This window comes from Pyxicephalus adspersus, chromosome 5 (genome assembly GCF_032062135.1).
Source record: "Pyxicephalus adspersus chromosome 5, UCB_Pads_2.0, whole genome shotgun sequence".
NCBI classification, from domain to species: domain Eukaryota; kingdom Metazoa; phylum Chordata; class Amphibia; order Anura; family Pyxicephalidae; genus Pyxicephalus; species Pyxicephalus adspersus.
Window position 1 is genome coordinate 99,786,691 of NC_092862.1, and position 14,388 is coordinate 99,801,078.

A 14,388-nucleotide genomic window follows, 5' to 3' on the forward strand; every position below is an offset into this window, starting at 1 on the left:
ATTTAATGGTGTTTATCCCCATTTGTTTGCTTAAGAAAAGAAAATACAGAACAAATTTAAAATATATAAATGAAACAACCATCTAATTTTATCTTTAAACAACTACTAGCAGATTCAGGAAAAAAAAACAGAAAGCAAATGGTTGAATATTTAAAATGTTTACAAAATGTGTTGCTTTACCAATGAGTCACTGCCCGTTACTGTTGCTTACAACAGGTTGAAACAACAAGTTCTATGCCATTTTGAACCTTTATGGTTACATTTTCTGAAAATGTTCAGTGGCTTGAGATGGATTGGTGGAGATATTCAGGAGGACAATGCTGCATGAAGCTAATTGTTTTGGGCTCCAATCAAGGGTTTTCATTTGGGGGCAGAGAAAACAAAATGAAACATTCTCTGATGTTAGATGATTTTAGATAAAATGGTAAAGAATAGTTGGCAATATAGCTTTTCCCAGGTACTAGGACCACCCTTTACTTGCAATAGGGAACCTTTTCATGATAGGTAAGTTGCACTCCAGAATCTTTTAGCAGCAGGTAAAATGTTTGGTGGCCCAGTGAAAGACAGTACATGACCAAGACTTGGTTTTTGCGGACAGCAAGTGAAGTAAGAACAGTCAGAAATACAGAAGTTACGGTCAGTCCTGAGTTTAAAGCTTACTTTTGGATTGTTCAGGTTAGGCTATATTACATATATTTCAGTTATAACTACTCAGTTATGTCTTCTTCAATTTAACAGCATCTTTATATTTAGATAAAAACATTTAGTAAGATAAAAGTAGTGACCCCAAAAAAGTTAAACTTACATTTGCATTGTAACTCACTTTTGTTTTGTCAGTCTATGATACATTTAGCACTTTTGAAACAGTGAGATGAGAAAGTCATGATTGTTATTCACACCTTCGCCTTTCACTTACCAGCATGTTTAACTTTCAGTTAATTTGCAAATTGCAATCATTAGTGTAAAAAATGCTTCCTTATAAAAATGCTTATAATGGGCAGCTCAATAAATGTCTTTTATAGACTGTTATAAATGTAACAGGAACATTCTAAATTTATTTTAGCACTCAGTAAACAAATCCAGGTTTATAAAATAGTCTTTGATTCTCCTCCAGGCTTATGAGGTGCATTGACTGAAAGTTGGAAAAGCACCTTTGGTTTAAAAAATAATATTAAAAAAGATCACTTCAGTTATAACAAAGTTTGGTTCTCATACAAGGGAATAACAAGGAATCAACAGAGATCTTCACAACTGCTATTAACAAAGTTGAGTGTGGTTCTTGTGCTCTGTATTCTTGAGCATCCATTTTCTGCGCCTGGCCACATTATAAAAAATAATTTGCATTATCATCAATCTCCAGTCCAATAAGATATCAAAAAGCTTAAATATTTTATATATACCATGTAGTGCTTGGCCTACATGTATAACTGGTAAACTATTAAACTCTGTTTAAATGGCTTTATTGCATCTTTAAAGGAATCTGTTTTCCCCTTTCTTCAGACCATTTACAGGTCTTTTCATTACAAAAAGTCATAATATATTTAGGAATATTCTCCATATAAAAGGGCTTAAAGTAAGCCTCATTGCTACTTTTCCAACTTCTTCATGATGACCTTCACAATTGTGTTTACATATAGTAAATGATCTTCACCACCAGGGAAAATATAATATATCCCAGATGCCTAACCTGTGATCTGTGTTTCAGTACTAACTAACCAGATCATTTTCTGCACATGATTAGAAACGTTGTTGGTGTTCCCCTTTTTCTGCGCCATGTGACCATAGATAAGAATATCCTCGTTCTCTTTGTGGGAGCTGCTAATGAGGAAGTTAGACATGTTTCTTTATAGCACTATTTCTCAAGCAGGGTTCCTCCAGAGGTTGCTATGGGTTCCTTGAGCAAAGAGCAGTTTGTGTCTCTTAGGTCAGTTTAATTGATCTTTTTGGCTATCTGTAAGGATGACATTCTTCCCAATGGTCAGCAATGTAAGAGGCCCACTTCCTTCTGATCACCACACTAATATACTGTGAGTTGTGGATATAGTGGATATAGCATTATTGCAAGGAGTTCCCCATGTTAAAGAGGTCAAGAAACAGTATGGTATTGCAGTTCTATAGTAATTGTATTGGTACAACTAAACCTGTAAATTAAACAAAGAGATTGTTACAGAATACTGGTTACTTTTAGTTTATTGGTTGGGTTTTTTTTTATTTTACATTGTCTTATTTATTTAATTGTTGTCTGTTTTTTTCCCCTGGTGACAGTAATTTGGTTTTGTAGGGGTTGTATGAAGAAAAGATAGTAGGAGCATCAAAATGTGAAGGAACTCTTGCAGTTTCATGTAACATGCCACCTATCTCTGACTATCTCCTGTATCATGGCTCCCAATCTCTATTCATTTCTATAGTGTGTTTCTAATTATCATATGTAGTCTTACTGATATTCTTCTGTAGCGTTACATGTATAAAATATTTTTTGCTTCCCTTTGATGAGCTCAGGGACCATAGGTTAGTCTAGCAAGTTTGCTAAAAGTTGACCTAGTCAGTATAAATAATAGCTAAGCACAAATATTTTCTATAAACAAGTATAAGGACCATTGCATAGGTAATTGAACACACTAAACAAAATTCTGCTACAACAAAGAACAGTGGTAATTACAAATGTGTGCCTTCTGCAATATATTTTCTTGTGATAAACAGCCATGTGTGCATATGTAAAGTATATAAATTATTTGTAAATATTGGAGTGTTTCTCCATCATTATGGGCTCAGATGTATCTGTTTTGGTTTAAAAATGAAGGGAGCCCACTTTCCATGCATTTGTGAAAAAGAAAGAAGTAATTCTTCCTTATATTCATTTTAAGGCAGTGGTATCTCTCTCTACACAGAGTCCCTGGGAATTACTAAAGGAAATGAGTTTTGGCAGAGTAAAGTGAGTCAGAAATCACTATCATCAGCAAAATTTTTGCAGAGGAATGAGAACACTATGCCAGTGTTCTTCTAATTTCCACAAAAAATGGGTACAACTGTCAAAAAAGTCTTGTTTCCAATCCAAGGTGCAGGAATATTGCTGTATTCTTGTAATAAAATTGAACCTTGCTAGATGAACATTGTAGCTAGAACTCCTGTGAAACCTGTATTTTGCATGGTCAACCAATGCTTACAGAACAAGCTTTGATCAGAACAGAAATATAAAGAATTGTTTTCAGGTTGGGTACCCATAATGCACACGAAAAAGGATGTTTTTGTGGGTCTAATTGGTTGCAGGAAATTAAAAGGGATATGTGATATTTCTGTGATATTTTTTACTGCTATTAATTTACTGCTTTAAGGAGAAAAGTGGATATATGCAATAGGACCTTGATGAACTATAAGAAAATTGGCAGCTCCCCTTTGGAAGTTGCTTTTGGAGGAGAAAGTTACCATTACCAGTGGAGTATGACTATCCTTTATGCATGTTTCAGTTCTTTTTTGATCTGGCCATAGTCTTGCATTTACAAAACTTTTGGTAGGCCTCGTATCAAACAGTTGGCAGACATTGCCCTCCTCTAAAAAGCAGCTGTAACAGCCATAGACAACATCATCAGAGGATCATTTACTCCATATGACATGTTGCCACAGAGGCCAAGGTAGAGTGATCACTGACCAGGAAGCAAAATTGAAGATGGCATCATTCCTTCTTATGTTGTCAATGAAATAAAAAAAATATATTATTTAAAAAAACAAACTGGGTAAAAGCTGTTGTTTATTAACATGTTAGTTTTTACCAGTTGCATAAGTAAACTTGTACATGGTTTTAGGTCTTCGCGGACTGTTTCCTCAATGTGAGCATGTTTGAAATTCACATTCTCTGGCGGTCGATGGCAGAACATTTTCCTATTGGACTGTAAAGAAAACATATCCTGCAGTGTTTAGAAAGGGTTAAAATGCCCATCAACACCTCAGAAAAAGCCAAAAACGTTTAAACACTTAAAACACCCAAAACGCTCAAAACATTACAATTAACATAAATGGGTGTTTTATGGTTTTTGGGGGGCATATTTAGACATTTTGGAGCATTTGGAAGGCTTTTCCCTCTATTCTAACTAATCTCTGCCACATATCTTGGTGTTTAAAAACTCATACAAAAGCTGTATGGGCATTGATAAGCATTTAATGGGATCAAAGAATTTGCAAAAAAAATAATAATAATTTATCTACTTAACAGAAATAAATTCTTATTAGGAGACTTTTTAGGAGTTCACAGTCAAGTTTAAAAAAACTGCTTTAATTGGCTATTTGCATATTAAAAATCCTGGTAAACCTGTATTGAAATATCTATTTAAAAATACATTTTAATTGATTGTTTACAAATCACATTCCTTGTTAACAGATGAGACAGACTTGAGCAACACTTTCAGTGGTCATGCTGTGCAGGGGCTAACTAGAGGATGGTAACAATTATTCCTGAAAAAAAGAATTCTCATTATCACAAGCTGAGGTTTTACATGTAGATCACAGAAAGAAAGAACAGATCACTCAATGCCCGTCATTTTTTAGAAAGATTTGCCCGTCTATGGCATCCTAATCACCTGTTTTCTTAGATGGTTTCTTAGAAATGCCACATCGGTGCACTGGGCCAAATAATGCAAAACAAAGGCACATTGAGAGAAAGGAATAAAAGTAGAAGGAAGGGGAAACAAAACAAAGTCCTGATACATCATAAAATTTCAAAAATATGTTCTCCAAAGTACCCACATTTTTTCCTTACACTTTCTAACCTAAGCTTAATGACAGATAGATTCTGTCTGCTATGGTTAACTTTCAAAACATTTTAAATACAGTAATCTTAAAGAGAAGTAGTTAGAGAGATGTAGTGAAATACAATCATAATTTACCTGCAAAGAAAGCCACATATTCCTTAACTGTTTTTAACAAGAAAGAATTCTTTATTAAAAAAGAAAAAAAATGTTTCCGGCAAAAGAACAGCCGTAGTGAAAATAGGAAACAGATTGCAGTGCCGAGAGATACACCATGCTTTTATTACAAATTAAATGTTAAACGTTGCCCAGTAGGCGAACAGGTGGCCAAAGTTGCCTTCCATGCATAGAAAGATATTTAGTCAAATAAAATAAATTATTAGGAAGATTGCAACTGCATTTTGAATAGTAACATCAGATCACCATCAAAACAATGGATACAATTTGTTAATTATGATCTAAGGTCTAATATTTGAAAGCTGGGACTTTGTAATGATAATACTCCTGTTTACCATGACAGAACTGAGAATAATTACTCCAAAAAATTGTGTTAATATTTTGTTCAATTAATCAATCAAGAAAGTCAAATTCCTATTTACTCTGAATGCCTAATCATGTGCAGTTGCTTTCACATGAATGGATGATCAAAGTGCACATTCACGCACCTAGTGAGTGCACTGATATAGTATCATAGAACTGTTACATTTTAAAAACATTGTCTGCAGTACGATTTTTTTTAATTTTATTATTTACAAATCACTGAGCCATTGTAGGCTTGTAATGGTTTGGCGAGATGTAAAGTCTCTTTACAAACAATTAGACTCATGTGAAAAGGCATAGCAAGACCAGTAATAATGTTGAAATAATCACAGACCTCAATAGCTCAGTAGAGACCAGAATGACACTGCCTCTGTTATCTCACGCCTTTATATGAATGTGGTTTAAATAAATTATTAGAAATGGACCATGTGAAAGTATACTTTCCTAAATTGAATACATTTTGACTTGGACTGGAGGAACATTTGAGTAAGTCACATAATGTTCTTTCTACTCACTTGCCCAGGAATGATAGCTTCTTGGTGGCTTCTGGGTCCTGAGCTTGGCTACTAATTGTTATCCCAGTGGGATCTCCATTTTCAGAGATCACTGTTAAATTACACTATGATGCTTATTATATTGTGTCATAGTGTGCCCAATTTGTCATAATACAATATATACAATTTTCTTGAATTATATGTGGCAAAATGTAAACATCACTTAGAAACTGGTTTTATAAAACTAGGAAAGAGGTGACCTCTATTAATGTAGTTTAGGTAGGGGGTGCTGGTGGCGGTCATCTCACTATTCCCAGGATGGCTAGAAACTGTCCTAGTATGAGCTATATATCGTATAGAACTCTGTATGAACAAGAATTTATGAAATAATATCTGAACAGTGTAGTAACAGTGTATTAATTGCATGCACCTCAAAAGACTGATAGTGAATGTTCAAATCAGGTCGTTTTTTCTATACTTTCCCTAACTTCCTATCTATGGAAACTAGTGCTGCCAACTGCAATATTAAATCTCTCTAAGGGAGCCTCTGATAACAGTAAACCCACACAGCTGTTTTAATCCTCCTGAAACTGTTATTCCTGAAGAAGGTGGCTGTTACATATTAAAATGTGGAGATGAAGGTCTTTTGGGAACGGGCTGTTTATTATTAATATTATTATTGGGAATCTTGTTTATTACATGCAAAATAGTGGAAGGAAAGAAAAGGAAAGAAAGATATAATTCAGACCTGTAGATAAAACATACTTTTCTGTTGCCAGAGATCGTCACATGAATAATATTTCACAGACTTTGGATATCAATTTAATTTCTCCTGTAGGAAAAACCTTTACATCATATATTACTGTATGGCATCTGACATGGAATTAAATGACCTGAAGGTCATTCCTGTGCAAGATGGTTTGGAAGTGCAGTGATAAAGAGGTTTGATGGCTGTTACTTCGAAGTTGAGCTGCTGTCATGTGCATGATCGAAGTTTCCTTGCAGCTGTACAGTATTATGTTGAGAATAATAGATGACTGATGTTATTTGACCACATGGCAACCTTCTCTTTCATCAGCTGCTCGCAATATATCCAGAAAACTGGTTGTGTGAAAGAGATGGCATCTTTAAAACTGTCACACAAAGAAATGTTATTCCTAAGAACAGTTTTTTTCACACCCTTTGTTCAAAAACTTTTTTCTAACATTTAGATACAGGCATAAAACTCATAACTTTCTAAAGTACATTTTGCTATTTGTGTCTAAGGCAACTATGTCTACGCTAAACAATGCAAATAGTTTTTCATCTTTTCTTATTTATTTTTAATGTTTTATGGCTTGTTGAGCTGTATTATTTAAAGCCTATATCAATTAGATTAGCCAGGCATACTTAATGTTCAACTCGAGACAAATCAGGTAACCTATCAGGACAGTCTTTTGCCCTATTACTGTCTTGTGATACCTGTTGTCCAGAGGTCAAGCGTTATTTTGCTAAAAAAAGCATAAAAGTAGTATGCGTTTTTTACAAATATCAAATAAAAATATTATTAATATTATTATTATTATTATTATTATTATTAATAAACAGGATTTTTATAGCACCAACATATTACACAGTGCTGTGCATTAAATAGGGGTTGCAAGTGACAGACTAATACAGACAGTGATACAGGAGGGGAGGACCCTGCCCCGAAGAGCTTACAATCTAGTAGGTGAAGGAATTAGCACACAATAGGATTGGAGATATGTAGCGGTGGGAAGAAGTAATGGTTTCAAAAGGCAGAAATTTGATAAAATGGGTTTTGAGTGCTCTTTAAAATAAGCAGAAAGTAGGAGCAAGCCGAATAGGATGAGGAAGACCATTCCAGAGAGTTGGGGCAGCTCTAGAGAAGTCTTGTATCCGTGCGTGTGATGAGGTTATGAGTGAGGAAGTCAGTAGTGGGTCATTGGAGGAGCTGAGAGAGCGGCTGGGGGAGTACTTTTTTACCAGGTCAGAAATGTAAGTGGGACAATAACTGTGTAGGGATTTGAAGGAAAAGCACAGGAGCTTGAATTTGATTCCAGGGTGAAATGGAAGCCAGTGTAGAGATCTGCAAAGAGATGCAGAGAAAGAGGAGCGGTGGGAAGGATGAATGAGTTTGGCTGCAGCATTCATAATAGATTGTAGAGGGGAGAGTCGGGTTAGTGGAATACCACAGAGGAGGAGGTTACAGTAGTTCAGACGAGAGATGATAAGAGCATGTACAAGGAGTTTTGTGGTCTGAGGGGACAGGTAGGGGCAGATTTTGGAGATGTTGCGTAGGTGAAAGTCACAGGACCTGGAAATGTTCTGAATATGGGGGGTAAATTAGAGGGCAGAGTCAAAGGTGACACCAAGACAACGTGCCTGAGGGGAGGGCCGAATAACAGTGTTTTTAACAGTTAGATATATGTCATGGGGAGATTTGGAATTTGAGGGGGGATGATGATGAGTTCTGTTTTATCCGGGTTTAGTTTCAGGAATCGGTCAGACATCCATGATGAGATGGCTGACAGGCAGCATGAGACCTTATCCAGGACTGAGGGAGACATGTCAGGGGTGGACAGATAGATTTGAGTGTCATCGGCATACTGATGGTACTGTAAGCCAAAGGAGGATATGTGACTACTGAGAGAGGAGGTGTACAGAGAGAAGAGAACCGGTCCAGGGACTGACCCTTTGGGAACACCAACAGGGAGGAGAGTGGGCGAGGAGGAATTACCATTGAAAGAAACTTGAAAGGAGCGGTCAGACAGATAGGTAGCAAACCAAGAGAGAGCAGTGTCACTGGTACCAATGGAGCGCATGACTTGTATTAGAAGAGGGGGATCAAGAGTGTCAAAAGCAGAGGAAAGATCAAAGAGAAGGAGCAGGGAAACGTTGCCTTGAGACTTAGCTCTGATGAAGTCATTAGAAACTTTAGTAAGGGCTGTTTCAATGGAATGGGCAGCTCTAAAACCAGACTGGAGAGGGTCAAGGAGAGATTTGGTGCTCAGGTCTTTTGTAGACAAGTTGTTCAAGAAGTTTGGATACATATGGGAGATAGGACAGTTAGAGGGTAGGGAGGGATCCTGTGAGGGTTTCTTTAGTATAGGGAGAGTTATGGCATGTTTGAAAGCTGAGGGGTATTTACCAGTAGAAAGGGAGAGGTTGATTCGTTGGTTGGTATCGTTGGAGTGGCTCGGTGAGCAGAGATATCATGTCAGATTTTGTCTATTTTATCTCTAAAGTAGGTGTCAATGTCTTGGGCGGAGAAGGTTGTTGTGGGGTGAGCAGTTGTGGGGTTTAGGAGGGAGTCAATTGTTGAGAAGAGGTTGCATGGGTTGGAAGCTTGAGAGGAAATGACTGCGGAGAAATATCCAAAGTTTCTTCATGGCAGCCTGACTGCTTCTCAAAGAATATAACTGATCTTCTCTGCTCAATGGTTTGCTACCCACAATATATGTTCTTCTTTACCACCAAAAACAACTCTCCACCAATAGAAGATCAATTCTGCCATACAACAACTCTCTTGGAAGAATAGCATCACCCTTTAAAGGAACCATACTGCCAATAATATTTGTTAGTGTTAATGTATATTTCAGTATTTATATTGCCCCCTTCCAATAGCATTAGCTTTTTTAACCAAAAAACATAGGGAGCTAATGGTTAAATGCTGAAACTTGGAAGGAAAATAATTCATTATGAGGAAATACTTCTTCAAGCTTAAACAATTCATAAACAAAACTTGCTGTCTACCTAATATAACAGATGGTTCATATTCCCCATAAGAGGATTCAACTAAAACTAACTTTGATTTTTTTAATGGAATCCATGTCGTCTTTATTAAAGTAAATGCAAATCTAACACAGTAGAGGTAAATGAAATGAAAACAATTAAACATTCATATTTCTTTCCTTTAAAGTTAGCAGAGTTCATCAACATATTACTTATGGCCCACTAGAAAATCAAGGTTAACTTCTAGTTGCTTAGATACGTAAACAGAATAACAATGTGTGGCAGGAAAATTGTAACACTATCATTAAAAAAACAAATTTCTTTATTTTTTTGTTCATGAAATCTGTTTTTCCCTTTTTACCACACAATCTGTGCTGTCAGATGGGAAAGCAGCAGCTACCGGAGGTAAAATTAGTATAAATGGGTAGCTGTTGGAGGACAGAGGGAAGGAAAATTGCAAAATCTAGGAAAGGGGACCATCTTACCAGGGTTGGCAGGTTCCCTTGCCTATGTTTATTTTCTAATCACCTTGATTCTGAATTAATACATTGAGAAAACCCTTTGTTTGTCATAAAAGAATCCCAGCGAGATCTATGAAACAAAATGATAACTTAAATTATTGATGATGGTCTGCACATTGTTGTTTAATATTTGATTATACGCTGACTCAAACATTTGCCCAAACTTTATTGTTTTGTTTTATATTATCTACCTGTTTCTAGATTTTTTCAAACATGTTTAGGTTATGCCTTCTATATCTGCCATGAACAGAGGCAGAAAAATGGGACTGTGCATCGGTATTCAGAAGAACAAAAATCACAATAGTGTGAGAGTGGAATGCCTTCTGTGTGTAATTTATGCAATGAAATGCAGGCTTAAGGTAAACTTTTGTTTCTTTAATTGTTAGTGTGGCAGAGGTCAGACCACACCACACATAAAACTACTTGTCATACTGGCTGTTAGCAAAATAGTTTTTTATTTAGAGTTGGGGTTTTACCATTTGCCACATCTTTTGGCAGCGTGCAAATTTTGTACATTTGTTGGCACTCACTGTAAATTCAAACATTTTTGGACCAAATATACAAAGTAGCAGGATAAGTACAAAAATTTTAAAATTAAATCTATATGGCCGAAAACAAATTTCCTTAGGCTAGTGTTAAAGCTTTATGAATTGAGCCTATAGTGTGTTATGATGCATTAGACTACCAAAATAGCTACTGTTGCATTCCAAATAATGATAAAAAAGGCTACCTTAGTTTAGCTTGCTATAATGCAGGAAGAGACATGCATTAAATTAGTGCATCAAGTTAGAAGAAAATTGCACGGCGGAGTATGATTAAGCATATGCTACATCTCTAATTATTCTAATACACGATTTGACTAATTAGGAATTTATTCAAATTCCAAACATTTTAGACATTTTCATCTATTTATACTTACCCTGCATGGATGCACCTATATTTCCTGATCCTTGACAATTAGGGGTGATGGGCACTCTATGTGTCGTTCCATATGGTTTATATTTCAGACACAACTGTGCAAAAATTCATCACTATTGATTTCATTTTCACCTCTTCTCTCCTGAAGAAGTTGACCTAAGAATTCATCAAACACAAGATTCCATTATTGAATGCAACAAGCTGTTAATATTGTTTCTCGAACATCCAAAATACAATTGATTTGAAATGTCAATAGATAAAATGATTTGATACTCATAGGACTAAAAAGTTCCAGTGTCGATAATCGGGTAAGGAGGAGAAATTGTATCTTGGCTGCAAAATACTCCAATGAATTACCGGTATATAAAAAAATGGTAGGGAGCATACCCATGTGTTCTAGATGTATCAGATAAATTAAGTTATTGGAAGTAATATTTTATTATACATCAGGGCATTTCAAAGTGATGTTTTGTGACTGTTCTCATAGGCCCAGTTGTGCTAGATTTATTGTGTGCTGTGCATAAAGTAGACTTGATCTCTGGGTGAGCATTCTCATGGAGTCCATAAATGGGGGCAAGTTAACATTGTGAATGGTGAGGGCCAGGAGGTAGGCTCACACTGTATTTCATGTTAACTGCATTTTCACTTCAAGGTTTACTGGTCCTATAAATGTCGTCATATATATGATAAGTAAGGCTGTCAGTAAAGCAGTTTAAAATTAATGAACATCTGTAAATTAGCCTGACATATATGAAGGTATTTTCCGTTTAACTAGAATATATAACAGTACAATAAAAAGCCAGTCTAAAAACAAAATGTCAACCGTGATCTCATTATATTGTTTTTCTGCTGTCTTCTAAGTCGGTGAACCAAGATATTCAAAAATCATTGTTTTATATGCAGACTTTGTTCTTAATACTTGCCTGTTTTATAATATAGCACAAATACTTTGGGACATTTTTACTATAATAGGCATTGTAACATTGTTTTTGAACTCCTAGGAGAGTTACATTCTGTAAATTAGGGCATAGCTTTATGTAATTTGTTGTAAGTGTGTTAAAGATTTTATTTTTATTTTTTAATTTATTATCATGTCTAGTACTTAAAGTAGAATGAAAGGTAAAAAATAAAAAAACATGCACACAGGCAGGTTTTTTATTGCAGAAGGGACAGACAATACCCCTTCTGCAAAAAAACAAACTCATCTGCCCATCAGCAATCTTTTCTTTAACCTACGCTGAGCTGCACATTTGCAATTCACCAATGTGAGTGAGTTGCGTACCAATGAATGAACCATAGGTCATAGAAGTCTAGTGTCTAGAAAATTCAAGTTATTGTGTTGATGTAAACATTTCTCAGTTTTCTTTCATACACAAATTAGCACGGTTAACATAATATTAATGATGAACATTAGGCATATTATTATTATGATGTTGACTGTTTTGATGGCGGGTGTAAAATCAGGAAAATGACAACTTAGCAATTAGACATATGATGCTTCTGCTGTTAGTTAGTGTGAACAGTGGATGATTTTTACAGATCTGGGAATAAAAACCAGGAACAAGGATTTTCTCACCAAAGTATTTCCTGATTAATATTAAATAAATAATGTTTTTAAAAAGTTTACCTGTCCTGCATTTTTTGGTAGGATGAAAACAGGGCAAAACCATAAATGCTATGAGCAGCCCTGATAGCAAACATACAATATCTGTCCTTAGTGTTCTTTTATTGGGGTATATTTATAAATTAGTAGTTAAAATCACATTTAACAAACATTTACTGCTGGAAAGTCTCTATGGTGCATTCACTTAAATGACAGTGAATACCTGGACACAGTAAATGTTTAGTAAAAATAATTCAATTCATCTATTCATTCAACAGTAGTCAAAATGTCATGTTTATCTGCCCACATAATTTATTGGGTTTTTTTAAAGAGACTATTCACTTAGAAAGGGAAAGCCTACTTTTCAAAATGAACATATATAAATGGTCCATGTAGATAACTCCTTCGAGGGAATTGTTTTTTTTTTATTTATTTTTTTTAAATCTTTTTATTGACATTTTTGCTTAATACAACAGACAGCAAAGAAAACCACAGAACAGTACAGTCGTTCCTACATCAGGATCTAGTCTAGAAGCGTAACATAATATAAATTGTTGTGTATAATACCATGTGGTATATAACAAAAAAGGAAGAAGAAAAATAAGAAAATACACAAAATAAATACCTAACCCAAACCAAAAACAAAGAACAAACAAAGGGGGGGGGGGGAGGGAAAGAGTACAGTCCTTTGCATAATGCTGTATACCAGTGAACAGTAAAATCAAAAAGCTTTGCAGATCATTGGTAAAACCCTCATGGGGGTACATTAGGTAGATACCAAGTGGACTGTAAGAAAGGCTCAAAACTTCTGCTCTGTTCCATCATGGAGAATGAATGCAGAATGAACTGGTACCACCTATAAAAAAATTTGTTAACACATTTGTCATCATTGCATTCAGCATCCAAGGCTTCTCTAGAAAACACTGCAGTCAGCACACCTTTAACTGTTTCCAGTTTAGGGGGTAAGGGGTCCATCCAACCCAAGAGTAATGTCTAGCTGCTTATAAGCATATGGAAACCCATCCCCATTGACCTTTGCCCCCGACCATCTCTGATGAAAAATCCCAACAGCCAAAGAAACATAGGGTGGGGTTAGCGGGAAAAAAATATCCCGTTATTTCATAAATATATTGTAGAATTCCCTGCCAATATTTCGTAATCAGAGGGCAGGACCATATTCGATGAACCAAGGTAGCTGATGGAGCTTTACACTTAGGACAAGTGAAATCTAGTGTGGACCTGGAGTGTGAGCCTTTGGGAACCTTGAAAACTTTGTATGCCCTATGAAACAGCTTAAACTGCGTCTCTCTCCATACATCATTCACCATTACCTTGCATACTTCTTGGTTTTCTCTAGTTGCAATGGAAACCGCCTCCTCCAATTGCAGTTCCTCTCCCCACCTACACACATTAGATGACATAACGGATTTAGTAAAATAATCCCTGAGCAAACGATAAATTTCTTATATGGATGGGAGAGAGAGGAATAACAGACTGTCAAACCTATTATAGCCCAAGCCACCTGGTATATCAGTCACCATTGATTTCATGTAATTGGTGACTTGTAAATAGTACAGAAGGTTGTTCAAATAGTTAGAGATACCAGCCTAGCTTGTAGTTCTAGATATGTCATCAACTGGCTCATCTCTGGCTTGTATAGATCACCTGCTACGGTCACCTTCTTACTCTACCACCGCGTAAACGTTGGCTGAGTATCCCCCTGTGGGAACATAGGGTTTCTGCAGATAGGTAAATATCAGTATAGGCTAAATGAGAGATTTATCTTTCTCCTCACATCCTGCCAAGCAAGTAAAGTATCCTTGATCAAAATATTGCCT

General features: G+C 35.9%; 1 protein-coding gene across 1 annotated transcript in view; it reads left to right on the plus strand.

Annotated features, from left to right (window-relative positions):
- The window catches only part of CNTNAP2 (contactin associated protein 2), a 902,024-nt gene that overhangs the window by 538,569 nt on the left and 349,067 nt on the right, over window positions 1-14,388 (plus strand). The window lies entirely within an intron of this gene.